The 14,360-nt window shown below is 35.4% G+C and overlaps 1 protein-coding gene and 1 pseudogene across 3 annotated transcripts in view; both read left to right on the forward strand.

The window, feature by feature from the left end:
• Positions 1-523: 523 nt before the first annotated feature.
• Positions 524-14,360, forward strand: part of MAP3K13 (mitogen-activated protein kinase kinase kinase 13) — a 166,150-nt gene continuing 152,313 nt past the window's right edge. For 2 of the 3 annotated variants that reach the window (XM_060099252.1, XM_060099254.1), the window contains exon 1: positions 524-609. The gene's annotated coding sequence lies outside the window, so the exon portion shown is untranslated. The remainder of the gene's footprint in view (positions 610-14,360) is intronic. The other variant, XM_060099253.1, reaches the window with a different exon arrangement.
• Positions 524-14,360, forward strand: part of LOC132490739 (nucleophosmin-like) — a 39,071-nt pseudogene continuing 25,234 nt past the window's right edge.

Below are 14,360 nucleotides of genomic sequence, written 5' to 3' on the forward strand. Positions count from 1 at the left end.
ATTGGATATGACGGAGTAGGAAAACCTGAATTTAAGGCTTTTTGTTTGTTTTACAAAGAAGAAACTAGTAAGCATTTTTAGATTTAACAATCTAAGCTGTTCTTAAAAATAGGTTGGAAAGAACTAAAAGTAGGCATGTGAATACCTTATTGAAGACATCTAATTTTTTTAAGTTTGCCTGCCTTTAAACCTTGTTCCCCAATTTCTGGAAACTGTTGGTATCCAAATCATCCCCACCTTTGTGTGCTCTTACTATGGTGCCACTTTTAGGATACATAAAAATTTGGTACCTCTAGATTTGTATTAATATTAATGTCATAAAGTCTAATTTTGCTACCTAAATGTGCTGTTCGATGTCATGTCCACTGATTTTGCACATCTAAATGCCTATATTCATAATAATTATTATAACTGATATTCATCATGAATTGGTATCCAAGTGGTAACTTGGGTATGTGCATTGACATTCTTGAGGTTTTCAGTTTTGCAGAACTCTGATATCTGTGGACGCTAACATGGACTTCATTTAAAGAAACCCACGGACCATTAATGGACAAAAACATGAATCAGATTGTATTTTGGCATTCAAATCCTAGCACTTTGGGAAAGGTAAGTTTTTAACTGTTTTATGTTAGGTGAGAAATAGCCCTGGATTGGTCTAGAAAATTGTGGGATTGTGATTGAAAATATAGGCTGAATCTTTTTAAATTATGTTTTCATCTGGACCTTCCAAAGAGGTTTGAGCTTTGTTCAGTATATATGAGGCGATTGTTACTATTTCTCTGTAAAATTGATCAGAAATTAAAGAGATTGACAAGATATCTTATTCCTGGAAGATTATTGCTCTGTTTTCTTTGGGTGGTGGAGGGGAGATCTCCTTTCAACATTTTAGAGCCTGGTGGAGTATATCAACCCTGTAGGTATGGGACCTCAAGCAGTCATTAGGTCATCTCACATCCAGGTTTGGCTCTGTAATAGTATTTGTCCCAAATCTAGCCAATTTTATTTTATGCCTTAGGTTAAAGCAAGAAAAGAGGCCCCTAAATATCTTTTTTTTTAATCCTACCTTATTTATGCTATATTTTTTTAATTTTTTCTTCTTTGTTCTTTTAAAAAATATCTTAGATGATTCATTCTCCAGGCCTTTTATCTTTCTGTCCCAGGGGTAAAAAAGTTCTCTCTTTCTTCTATTTTATCTTTCCTAGTTGAGGAGTTTTTAATTTTCAAAACTTTTAACTTCTAACTTTGCAATAATATTAGGCACCTTTTAATCACTAATTATTAAACTTATAGTTTTTCCTGGTCTCCTCTGTAGATAAACTGGCTTCTTGTTTAGAATTTGTTCACTTCTAAAAATAGACTGTGCTTCTAGGAATTCATCTTTCAGATATATTTGCACTTGCACACAAAAATTTGTATTTAAAGATACTCATCACCATATTATTTGAAATTAAAAAACAACAACAACAACTAGAAATAACCTAAACATCCCTCAACAGACATCTGGTTAAATAAATGCCTTCATATAATGTAGTATTTGCTGCTGTTAGAATGAAGTAGATCCGTAGGTGGAGATATGGAAAAATCTCTAAGATACATTGTTAACTGAGAAAAACAATGCAGAATGGTATGTATAGTATGTTTTCATTTGTGTTTTTAAAAGCATGTATTTCTGTATATACTTGTAAAATTTCTTCAAATCTATATAAGGAACTACTGACATAGGTATCCCCAGGGAATGAAACTAGAAGTCTAGAGTAGGAAGAAGACTCATATTTTTTCTGTATTCTCCTTCTGATGGATTGATTTTTTTTACTATGGACATGTTTTTATTTTTATAATACTAAGAAACAAACAGCAAGGCTTTAGGCTAATTATGGGAGCCCACTATTATTCCTTACGACTTTTGTCCTTATGGTTATTTGCACTGTTCAGAAGGAGTGGGGTTGCACAAATGAGTTGTTTATTTCAGAGCTGCATGAAAGGTTTGGTGATATTTTAATAGGTTTTTAACCTTGACATTAGATTATTATTCATAGTAAGAATTTGTGAATAAATTAGGTGCTTAGTGTTGCCGAATTCAGTGCTCATACACAATTCATACTATGTGGCTGACCTTCCCAGGTGATATGGATGTTGTTACCTTTGTTTGCAAGCTATGTTTGTGTTGCATTGGCATGGTTCTTCTGAGCCTCTCCTTATTACCGAATGGGATGGACTTTATTTGATTTGAATTACTCTTCAGTGATTCTACTCTTTAAACACATCTTATCGTTATTATTTCACTTTGTTCTTGATGTCTGGAACTGGCCTAAGACATTTCAAAGAATGACTTGTTCTCTCTGTTATAAAATCAGGAAGCCAAAAAGATCATTTAGATATATTTGGATAATCTCATTCTGTATTGAGAATATTACTTTGGCTGATTATCTGCCTTGGAACTCAGCAAAAACTTCTGGTGACTTTTTACTTCTCTAGCTGTCTTTGTCTCTCCACACTTTCTGTTGTTGTTTTTGTTTGTTTGTTTGTTTTTTTGTGGTACGCGGGCCTCTCACTGTTGTGGCCTCTCCCGTTGCGGAGCACAGGCTCCAGACGCGCAGGTTCAGCGGCCATGCTCACGGGCCTAGCCGCTCGGCGGCATGTGGGATCTTCCCGGACTGGGGCACGAACCCGTGTCCCCTGCATCGGCAGGCGGACTCTCAACCACTGCGCCACCAGGGAAGCCCCCTCTCCACACTTTCATTGGGGGAAATTTGGAATAACAGTAGTATGACAGTAAAATGAATTATACAAGAAATTTAAAGATATAATAATCTTCATTTTGTTAGTGGAGGGATTTTATTTGAAACTTGCTTGAGAATAGGCTATGTAAGATACATACCTATATGATACTACTATCATATAAAATACATGATGTATATCTTGTTAAAAGCAAAATGAAGATCACTAATCTAGGGGCTGAGTCATGATTAATGGAATAAAACAGGTTATGGTATGCCAGGTGTTTTATACCACACTTTGGCTGACTGTTTTGCATATAATCATTTCTATTAAATGATGCTTTGCTTCTTGAGATCTGTGGGACTAATCACTACTGGCCACCAGGGGGAAACCAGTGAGCAGGATGCCTAGAGTGGGACTTCTTATTCTTGCTAAGAGAATGGATAGCAACGAATTGAATCCAAGGGTAGACTGTGTTTTCCTAAGTCAAGATGAATATGGTAAAGGTGACTTATAGATGAATGTAAGTTATATGTAGAGAACATAGAATTGGGAAGATACCTGTGTTTGTGTATGTACAAAGATGTATAATACAGTATATATTAAAACATGTATATATATTATTTCACATATTTTTAATACATATATATTTTTTTTCACATACATTTTATGTGAAAACTACAAATTCCGCAGAAGAAGATATCCAGCTAATGCAAGAGAAAAAAAAATCAGAAGTTTAAGGCCTCAGAGCTAGGCCTGTTATAGGGTAATTCATAATAGTTAGAACAGCTTGAAAAATTTTGGAAGTTTTAAGATCATTCACAGGGTCCAAGTGATGTGAAGGTAGACAAAAGCCCGAGAATGAGAAAGTTAAAATCTAGTAACATGCAAGATATGGTTAAGGGTATTTTTTAAGATTCTGTTTTGTGGCATTGTTTTGGGTAGGGGGAAAAGAAGGAAGAACTGAAAAGGTTATTGCTGTTCAGTTGGAATTGAGCTAGGTCCCTAAGCTTTTCTTAGCATTCCAATTGTGTATGACCAAGATGGATTAACTAGACCCATTACCTACAAAACAATCAGTTTTTGTATATTAATTATTAGAGAAACCTTGGAGAACAAGAGAATTGTTTTTAATCAATTTTGTAATTATATAAAAGGACAACTGTGATGTTCTAGGTTGAGGGCACTGGGACTACTTTGTTCAGAAAATAGAAGACTTTGGAAGAGTTGGAGAAACTCCATAGGAAGTACACTTGTTCTCTGGTATTTGAGGCCAAAATTAGTTCTAAATGAGAGAAGGTATAGATAGAACTAGTCAACAGTGGAGCAGATTGTGTCAAGAGGCAGTGAACTCCAAGTCATTAGGGTCACTTAATCAGAGTTTGAGCATTGGGAACGTTGTAGAGGGTATTTCTCATTGTATGGGAGATTGTACCAGATTATTATTAAGGTATCTTTTAAACCTGAAAAAAAATTTTTAGTGCAATAAAGTGGTTTATTATAGTATGTGTATACATTCTGTTATCCCTGTATTTAAATACTGAGAGCTAACTTATCTACCAGTCATTCACCCACCAGCTTCAGGTTACCTATAACCAGGAAATAGAACTACCTGAGCTCCCAAATTATAAGACACAGAATCTATATGCCTTTCTCAGGTCCTTACTCTGTTTATTTACATTTAGACACAGTTCTAACATGCTTAATTAACTGGTATCTAACTCCACAGTGTACTAGAAGCAACAGATTCTGAGTGGGCTAAGTGCTCCCATTAGAGGCAGGCACATTGACAAGTATGGACAAGAAGGAAGTCAGAAAGCCGACCGACTAATTTTAAAATTGTAGCACCTGGAGCTCTTTTTTTGTTGTTTTTTTTTTGTTTTTTTTTGTGGTACGCGGGCCTCTCACTGTTGTGGCCTCTCCTGTTGCGGAGCACAGGCTCCGGACGTGCAGGCTCAGCAGCCATGGCTCACGGGCCCAGCCACTCCGCGGCACGTGGGATCTTCCCGGACCGGGCCATGAACCCGTGTGCCTGCATCAGCAGGCGGACTCCCAACCACTGCGCCACCAGGGAAGCCCTGGAGCTCTTTTGATTAGATGAGAACACCTCTGTGGTCATGGATATTCAAAATGATAACTTAAATAATTTATGTTCAGTATTTTCTATTTAAGAATACCTAAATTATAGAGATTTCTTCCGTGTGTTTAATAACAAAAGACAGATTATTTTGGCATTTGGAGAGGTTACATGCATTGTACAGTGGAAAGAGCAAGGACGCTAGAACAGTAAACACGATTTGAATCTGGGCTCCAATATCTACTAGCTGTTTTTATTAATTAAGTTTATTATTCATCCTAGGCCTCAATCTCTTTATCTATAAAATAGGAATTTACTGAAGAGTATGTAGAAGATTTGCCTATACTAGGTGTTAATTAAATAATAGCTATTATTATTTCATTATTACCATAAAGCCTACTCTACCTTGCATTTTTTTCTCTTCAAATAGAGCAAAAACAAACTTATCTAATAAGTTTATTGTATATATTAATGCAAATAATGGTGATGACATGCTTAAAAAACCTTTTTAAAAAATTGCATAAGTAATCCATGTCCACTTTACAAAAAATAGGATATAGAAAAAATATATGTGTATATCCCCCCAAAAGGAGTAAAGTCATCTATAATCCTCTACCACTATTAATATTTAAGTGGCATGCTTTATTTTTAAACTGCTTTGATATTCCTATAGGATGTCACTTCTGAGTAGTGACATCTGAAACTGATACTACATTACTACTGTTGGGAAACTTAAATTAATCACTACACTTTCTAATCAGAATATGCAGTGAACGATTGTGACATGGCACAATGCTGATTTAAAGAAAGCCCTAGTTCTGGAAAATTTTGTGTAATGAAACCAGTTTTGTAGAATAGTGGGTGTAGTTTGGTGCTGTGGAGCTGGAGGGCCTGAGTTTGAATCCTGACTCCACTCTTTACTAGCGAGGTAAACTACCTGAAATTGTTTAACTTCTCTGTACCTTGGTATCTTCATGTATAAATTGGGGATAATAGTAATATCTAATTCATGGGATTGTTTTGAGGATGAATGAATTAGTCTACCTAAAGTGCTTAGAGTAGTGCCTGGCACAAAATATAGACCCAGTAAATATAAATTGCTATTATTATTATTAATTTTTAAAAACTTAATTTTTTCTTGGAAAAAAAACAGGTTTATGGGAGCAGATAAAGTAAAAGAAACAAGTTAGAATGAGCACAAATAGTCAGTGAGATTTACTGTATATTTTTCATTTGAGCTTGCAAAGTGGTCTGACTTTTTCCATTCTAAGGCTTTGTTAATTTTTCTCCCTGTTTAAATATTTTCAAACCATGATATTCCTAATTTAGCTTCTTTCTCTACCCCACAAAATCAACTTCATTCTATGCTGTCTCATCCAACAGATAATTTGGCCATGCTGTCAGAAATCAAAAGCCCTTTAAGACAATCAAATATCATGAATAGCAGTGAAAGAGATTCAGGAAATTATCATTAGATCAGTTTATCTGACTACAGCCCATGGTGGTTCTGTAAGAACTTTAAATTCAGTTGCAATTTGAAGTGAAGAATATTAATCAAAGTGATAAACCAATGAACATATTTAGCCATTCTGTACACTATGTCTTTTTAAAATCTTTCTTTCCTTTTCTTCTTTATTTCTTTTTGTTTTCTTTTGTTCTTTCAGCATAGTATCTAGTGATCTGATTAATTACTGATCAAAGAGTTATAGCTTTTCAAAACCCTTAAAAGCTTTTATTAGACTTGCTAGTAGAATTTTTTTGTGTTTTCTTTTAAAGCATCCCGTACAAGTTTTTGAAGACCCTGGGGCCTACCATGATTATGCATTCAAGATTTGAGTTTGAATAACTTCATCAAGACTTAGATCCTCTTCAAAAGCCTCAAGTCTCATCCGTATTAAGCTCTCCTTTGAACCCTCTCACAAAAAAAAAGCTTAAAGGGACTAAAATCCATTAATACATTCCATTTTATATCCTTTTCTCTGATTTCAATTTCCTTGGCCTTTAGGTTCTTTCTTACTGCTTATGTTTCTTTAGACTACAGCCAAGAAATCAGTGCTTTCCAAAAGAATGTATGTCCTGTGGCCATAAGTTTTCATTGATAGAGAAGCGTAAACTTGGCATGATAAGTTTAGAATCAGGTCTTTTGTTGTATCTTATAAAAACTTCAGTCAACACTAAGAAAATGAGGATGAAGTGGTAAAAATATTTAAGGTCAGATTATGCTCTCAGAGGCTACATGGTTTAGGGAAAAGAACCCTCAACCTAAAAGTTAATGGTTCTTATTCTCTCAGCTCTTGGGGCTAGGAAGGTAGGTGATTTAAGTAGAATGAAAGCGTGTACCTGTCCAGGCTGGATACATGTTAACAAGGCTATGCTAATTTTTGTTTTCTTTGAGTACATAGAATACTCCAGTGGGCTGATTCTAAGAGGGAGGAAGACTATAAATTTCCCTAAAATTATAAGTTAGCATTGATAATGCTATAGAGCAGTTATGTGTTATAACATACACCTGGTTTGCAAAATTTGTTTACTAAGTTGCGACCAGCATTTTTTTTTAATGAAAGTACATAGAACAGAAAATTTTACAATTCATCCCAAATGGTAAGGGTAAATATCGTTTTAGTCATATATATATATACACACACATAGGTATACATATATATATATAAATGTATGTGTCTGTATTTGTGTACTTGGTCATTAAATAAAACGCATTTTTCCCTTTGAGTTGCAGTCACTGATCTAGCAGTATCGTTTCACTATTAATCCCTTTCCATGCATTTGGATTCTAAGGAGACTCAGCGTTTCTCTTCACTTCATACTGCTACTTGTGACAAAGGAATGAACGGTTAATATCAGTTTGACTTTGGTCTAATTAATTAACTATTCTTTAGTTCATAGCACAGAGAAAACCTATAGGCCCTAAGGGTATTTTATTTAATATTCTAATACCATCTACTCTCACACCCAGACTGTTATAGCATTTAAGGTTGGTTTAACCTCATACTAGTAGAAGGATGGTATTAAATGTTTTCCCTTTAAATTTTTTTTTTTACTTTTATCTTTCTGGACTAATAAAAACAAACTTCCGCTTAGTTTAGCATTGTTTGAGGATTCAGTGGAGATAGGTTCCAGAGAATATAGTTAGCGTGACTAGGAGTTTGATGGTCGCTAGAAGAGAAAATGCCAATTTATCTTTCTCTGAGTACCTAAATTATCTTTAATGATTTGAGATTAAATATGCCGGGCTTCCCTGGTGGCGCAGCAGTTGAGAGTCCGCTTGCAGATGCAGGGGACGTGGGTTCGTGCCCCGGTCTGGGAGGATCCCACATGCCGCGGAGTGGCTGGGCCCGTGGGCCATGGCCGCTGAGCCTGCGTGTCGGAGCCTGTGCTCCGCAACAGGAGAGGCCACAGTAGTGAGAGGCCCATGTACCGCAAAAAAAAAAAAAAAAAAAAGATTAAATAAGCCACTGGCATTAACTTATTCAACTGTTTCCCTAAAAACAGATATCCACTGTTTTGGTGATAGCATTAGTTAGGAATAGGTGACTTTTACAGTATCCATGAACAATAGGTAATGGCTTCTTCTTCCAAGGGTTGCACATTACAATTCATTGGGGAAGAACTAATTCTTTAGTGCTTGACTAAGTTGTAACCAGCATTTTTTTTTAAACGAAAGTACATAGAACAGAAAATTTCACAATGCATCCCACGTGGTAAACGTAAATATTGTATTAGTTCTCTGTCATCTCCTAACAGTCAGTCCCAGCCACCCTGGTCGTCTAGCTGATCCTCAGAAAGAGCTTTCTTCTGCTTCAGAAACTTTGCTTCTCTGCCTGGAATGCTCTTGTGTTAGATATCTATGTGGCAGATATCTATGTGGTTTAATCCCTCATCTTCAGATCCTTCAGGTCATGATATGTCACCTTCTCAGTAAGCCTCTCTCTGACATCTTATTTAAAACTGTAACCTCCCCCACTCCCCCCATGGCATCCCTTTTCCCCTTCTCTGCTTTACTTGTCTCCATGGTACTTATCTCTGACTGACACCCTATTCACCAGTGTTTTTTCCAGCACCTAGCACAGTGCCTGACACACGTAAGTGCTTAGAACATATTTATTAGGTGAATGAATTTAACTTGTATTCACAGAGGTGCACATTTGGGACAATGAGTCCTATAAACCGAATTATGGGGACCTAATATTTTTAAACGACTTTAAAAGATGAGTTAATTAAATTTATTTATAGCTTGCTTTGTTCTAAATATTTGAAGTAGCTTCTAAAAATGCGTATAGTGCAAAGGGATGAAGACATATAAAGAGAAGAAAACAAAGTGAATGTAATAGTAACATTAAACTGGGTAAAGTTAATGTATAGAAGGGCCTCCATAGTGACTATAAAGGCAGATTGTAAGTCTGACTAGTTAAAGAGTTAGCTTGCTCAGAAATGATCATTGGACTTGAATCATGAACTTTGTCCTGTGGCACAGGTCACAGACATTTGAGCCTTATGTAGGGACCCAGAAAACCTATTTGGTTTAACTGTAAGAACTTGTGAGATTACTCTTATAGAAAAAACTTGCTTTCTGTATTAGGAAATTTCCTACTGGTATAAAATGTACACAGTCTATCCATAATAAAGCTTCTGCTGTGTCAGAGACTGTCAGCCTCTGCTTCTGTTGTGTTTAGGACATTTCCAAGGTTGATTCAAAGTTAGTAATCGGATATTTTTGAAAGTTTGCTGTCAAAGATACCAACGAGGAGATCAATTACTCTAATTTCTCCTACTCATGAGGTAGTATGAGATTCCAGTGGTTGTGGCTTCCTTTTAAGATAGATAATTGGAGGCTTAGAGTTAGGTTTTTCTTTTTGTGGTATATGCATATATCAAATTATTGTGATCAGATTATTGTGTTGTATACCTTAAACTAATGTAAGGTTATATCTCCATAAAACTAGGGGAAAAAAGTTTTTATACAGTCAACCTCTGAATTGGGGTGGAGGATTGGGAGTTAAGTAGGTGAATTAGACTTCAAGAAATCTTTCACCGATATATTGGGTTGGCCAAAAAGTTCTTTCAGGTTTTTCCGTAAGATGAGCTTTTTGGCCAACCCAATAGTAACCAAAATTAGAGCTACCTTCTGTATGTGTGAAGTTAAATGGGACATTATGCAGTAAGACATGTCTTTTTTTTTAAGATTTTTTTTTTGATGTGGACCATTTTTTTAAAGTCTTTATTGCACTTGTTACAATATTGCTTCTGTTTCATGTTTTCATTTTTTGGCTGCGAGGCATGTGGGATCTTAGCTCCCAGACCAAGGATCTAACTGGCACCCCCTGCATTGGAAGGCGAAGTCTTAACCACCTTGACCGCCAGGGAAGTCCCAAGACATGTGTTTGTGTTCGTGAGAAGTATACCTCCTGAATTCTGTCTTGTCTTTTTTTGTCATTTAAAACAAATAAATGAAATGAATGAAAACAAAACAAAACTGAGAATTGTGGAGATAGTGCAGGCCAGAGATAAAGTGGGGGATGTGAGTGGGGGTGGACTGCAGACCTTCCAGTAAACTTCGCCATGCTTCATTAAACAAAGCTGGCATTTTGAGGCAAAAGGAGAGAATATTTAGCTAAGTGGGGTTGCACTGGCAAAATGTGCTTTTATTTGACTTTTTCCTGCTTGTACCTTTCTCCTTTCTATCTTTGACCTGGAGATAAACAGTACTTTTGAAAGTCAAATCTTCTGCCCTGCCCCATTTTTCAGGTTGAAGGATGGGAACTAAATGAACATTAGACTTTTAGGGAAATGATGAAAACATGGATTTAAAAAAAATCATTTATGTTCCACACATTTCAAAGTCAGAATATGGGGAAACTAATAACACCACAGAACCATTAAGGTGGACAGTTCGCCTAAAGGGAAAGTAATTTTACCAAAAGCTCTGTATAACATGTTGCTGATTAATTGATCATATTGGGTTATGTTTAATCTATAAGTATACATTTTTCTAACCGTGTATGAGTATACATTATTCTAATTTAAAATGTACTGATTTTGCTTTGCACATTTTATTTATTTGATGGAACTTTATTTTTAAAGAAATCAAGCAACTCTTCATTTTGGCATTTTATGAGTAACAGTAGAAAACCTGAGAACAGACAGAACTATCAGTGTAAAAATAAAGCAAAGGTCATCATATCTTCTAGCATAAGTGTTATAGAAGCAGAGAGCTCTTGTTTTCATTAAAAGTGCTGAAGTGGCAGAAAGAAAATATCCCCCAACAACTTTGCTGACACAAATTTTGCTACAGTGAGGACCAAAAAAGTTGTCCAGGCTTTTAACTTGATATTTCTCAAACTGTGTTACTCAGAATAGCTGATACAGCTAAAAGGGACTTCGTAAACCAAAAGGGTTCTATAATGATATAAGTTTGGAAAATATCACATTTTTTTGGAAATTTATAATGCAAATAAGCATTTTCCAAACCTATGTGTGGCCAGAACTCTTTGGCTCATAAAATCTTAATAACCCTTGGAATAGAGTTTCAGGAAATGCTGTTCTAGGTTGAAAAATAAATTTAAAATATATCTTCATACATATACACATGTATGCTAATATATTCTATTGTAATATTTTATGTACTGTTTAGTAAATAAATCCTGATTGTCAATGAGATTTTTATCCAATATCATTAATGAATATAGAGGTTAGAATATTAAGATTATTCAGAAATTTGTACATATGTACTAAGTTGGATGTGTGGTCATTAAATAATTGTACAGCCTTGACCTAGATAATCACTTATCTTTTCCTGGACACATTCTCTTTACTTGGCCTCCAGTATATCACACCCTTCAGGCTTTCCTCCTACTTCTCTGACTATTCCTTCTAATCTCCTTTGTTGGTTTCTTCTCATTTTCTTGACCTCTAAACACTGGAGTTCCTTAAAGCTCAATCCTAGGACCTTATCTCTTTTCTACCTAGACCCATTTCTCTTATCTACTCTCACAGTTTTAATACTGTAATTACTAAAAAATTTTTAATCTCCAGCTTGGACCTCTCCTCTGAACTCCAGACTTGTATATACATCTGCCAACTTAACATTTCCATTTGTATGTCTAACATTCATCTCAAACTTAACATGTTCAGAAGTGAACACCTAATCTTCCTTCCCATCAAACTTCTTTTTAGTTTTTTTTATCTCGGTAACAGACAATCAGATCATTCCTGTTTCTCAGCCTTGGAGTTATCCTTGACTCCTCTGTTTCTCTCATACCTACCATCTGATCCTAGAGAAAGTCCTGTTGACTCTACCCTAAACATACAGGCAGAGTCCAGTCACCTCTACCACTACCTCCTAACTTATCTTTTTTCTTCTACCCTTGCCCCTTTCAACCTATTAACACAGCAGCCAAAGTGATCCTGTTAAACAGAAGTAACATCAAGTCACTCTGCTCAAAACTCCAGTAGCTTCCTATCTTACTAATAAAAACCCTTTACTTCTTTGACCTGACCTGCTACTACTCTTCACCAGGTAACCTGCTTCAGCCTTCTCTCTGTTTTAGGGATTTTTCTGGTGCTGTTCCCTGTGCTTGGAATGATCTTCCACAAACCATGTGGCACTTCCCTCACCTCCTTCAGGATTTGACTCAGAGGTCACTTCCTCAGTGAGATCTTCACTAGCTCCACTACCTAACTCCTAACTCTCCCTCCTGGCCACCACACACATACTTCTTAATCCCTTTTCTTGCTTTCTTTTTCTCCTTCTCACTATATAGCATTCCATGTATTTTCCTTATTTATCTTGTCTATTTCTTTCTTCCAGCTCTAGAATGTAAGCTGCATGAGAGCAGAGTGATTTGCTTTGTCTTTTTTGTTCTCTGCTAAAACCGTAGTGCCTAGAACAGGGCCTGGCTCACAGAACGTACTAAATAAATATTTGTTGAATGAATGAATGAATGAATCATGTATAGAATTGCTTAAGTGTCTTAAATAGTTGAATATAATATTGTTTATTTGTCTTAATGTGGCTGAATATAAAATAATTAAAGGTATTATTTATAAAGAAATCAAAGTAGTTTTGACATAATGGGAAAAATCCCATTTAAGCTGAGACTTTCTCAAAATGTCAGTATATATTTATACTCATTTGATTACTATTTATCAAACACTTGATATTTTCAGGTATGCTGTCAATGTGCAATTAAGAAATAATGCTTTCAACAGGTTGAATTAAGTAAATTACTCTTGAGTGGGTAAGGTAAATATAGTCAATATAGTGGTAGTATCTTTTTCTGAACTTGCCATAGTATGTAAACATAGATGTATTTAAAATGGTAGCTAGTTTAATTGGAGAAAATTAGAGAGCACATATAAATTAAAAAATCACTGAAGAAAGCACGAGAAGAAAAGACTGACTGCCAAAGTTTTATGTGCTATAATACAACTGCCCTTGTAACCATGTGGTATTAGTACAGACAGATCAAAAAATATAAGTAGCAAGATTGAAAACCAAAATTAGGTACATCAGTATTAAGAGGATTATTTTGAAAAATGAAAACCTAAACCATGAATCAGAAATTAGCATGGATCCAATTCAGAGGAAAAAGCACTAGTATATGTATTACACATTCATATATGGAATGAAGACAAAAATGGAAACGAATACCAAGATAAAGATTTGTGAAATCAAGTTGTTTAGATATAGTTTAACAAGCATTGAATATTAAAATGATAACATTTTCTTAGTACACATAATTTATGCCAAAAATTAGAAGTATTAATAAACAGAGCAAATAAACAAAGCAAAGTGCTTTCTGGACATGATTTTAGATAAAAAACCATTTGTAGTGTATACAGAAATTAAAAATCTCTTAAATCTAAAAAAGTTCATATTAACTATAGGAGGAGAGTTTTGCTTCTGTTTAAGATGTAGAAAGTTGCAAGAGGACATTTCTCCCACTCTAATGTGAGAAAAAGCCTGATAATCCACAAAGTCATAACTTTTCTTGAGCCCATGAGAGAGTTGAGTCCACAAGGCAATCAGGTGAACTGAAATTCCAAAGACAAGCCCTTCTGAGAAGAGATGGGACACAGGAACTGTTTTGCCTTTTGCAGAGCATGGGAGGAAGCAGCAACCACCGTAAAATGGGATAAGAAGAGAACAGCTAAAATTTTAATGAATTCTTGAAGTCTGAATATGGGGCTAGAATAACAGTTCAGAATAACTGGGAGCCCCAGAAACAGGGGGGTCTGCACTCACTTCAACCTCTTTTCTATGGCTCCCTTGTATTAATTTCCTTAGACTGCCAAAACAATAAGTGCCACTAACTAGAATGAGTTAAAACACCAGCAATTCTATCACAGTTCTGGATGCTAGAAGTCCAAAATCGAGGAGTTGGAAGGGCCATGCTCTCTCTGAAGAATCTGCTCCATCCCTTTCTCTCTCTCTTTTTTAAAAATCGATATTGGATATTTTTATTATTTTTTAAATTTTATTTTATATTGGAGTATAGTTTATTTCCATGCCTTTCTCTTAACTTCTGGTATTTGCTGACAATTCTTG

Source organism: Mesoplodon densirostris, chromosome 5 (assembly GCF_025265405.1).
Source record: "Mesoplodon densirostris isolate mMesDen1 chromosome 5, mMesDen1 primary haplotype, whole genome shotgun sequence".
NCBI lineage: Eukaryota > Metazoa > Chordata > Mammalia > Artiodactyla > Ziphiidae > Mesoplodon > Mesoplodon densirostris.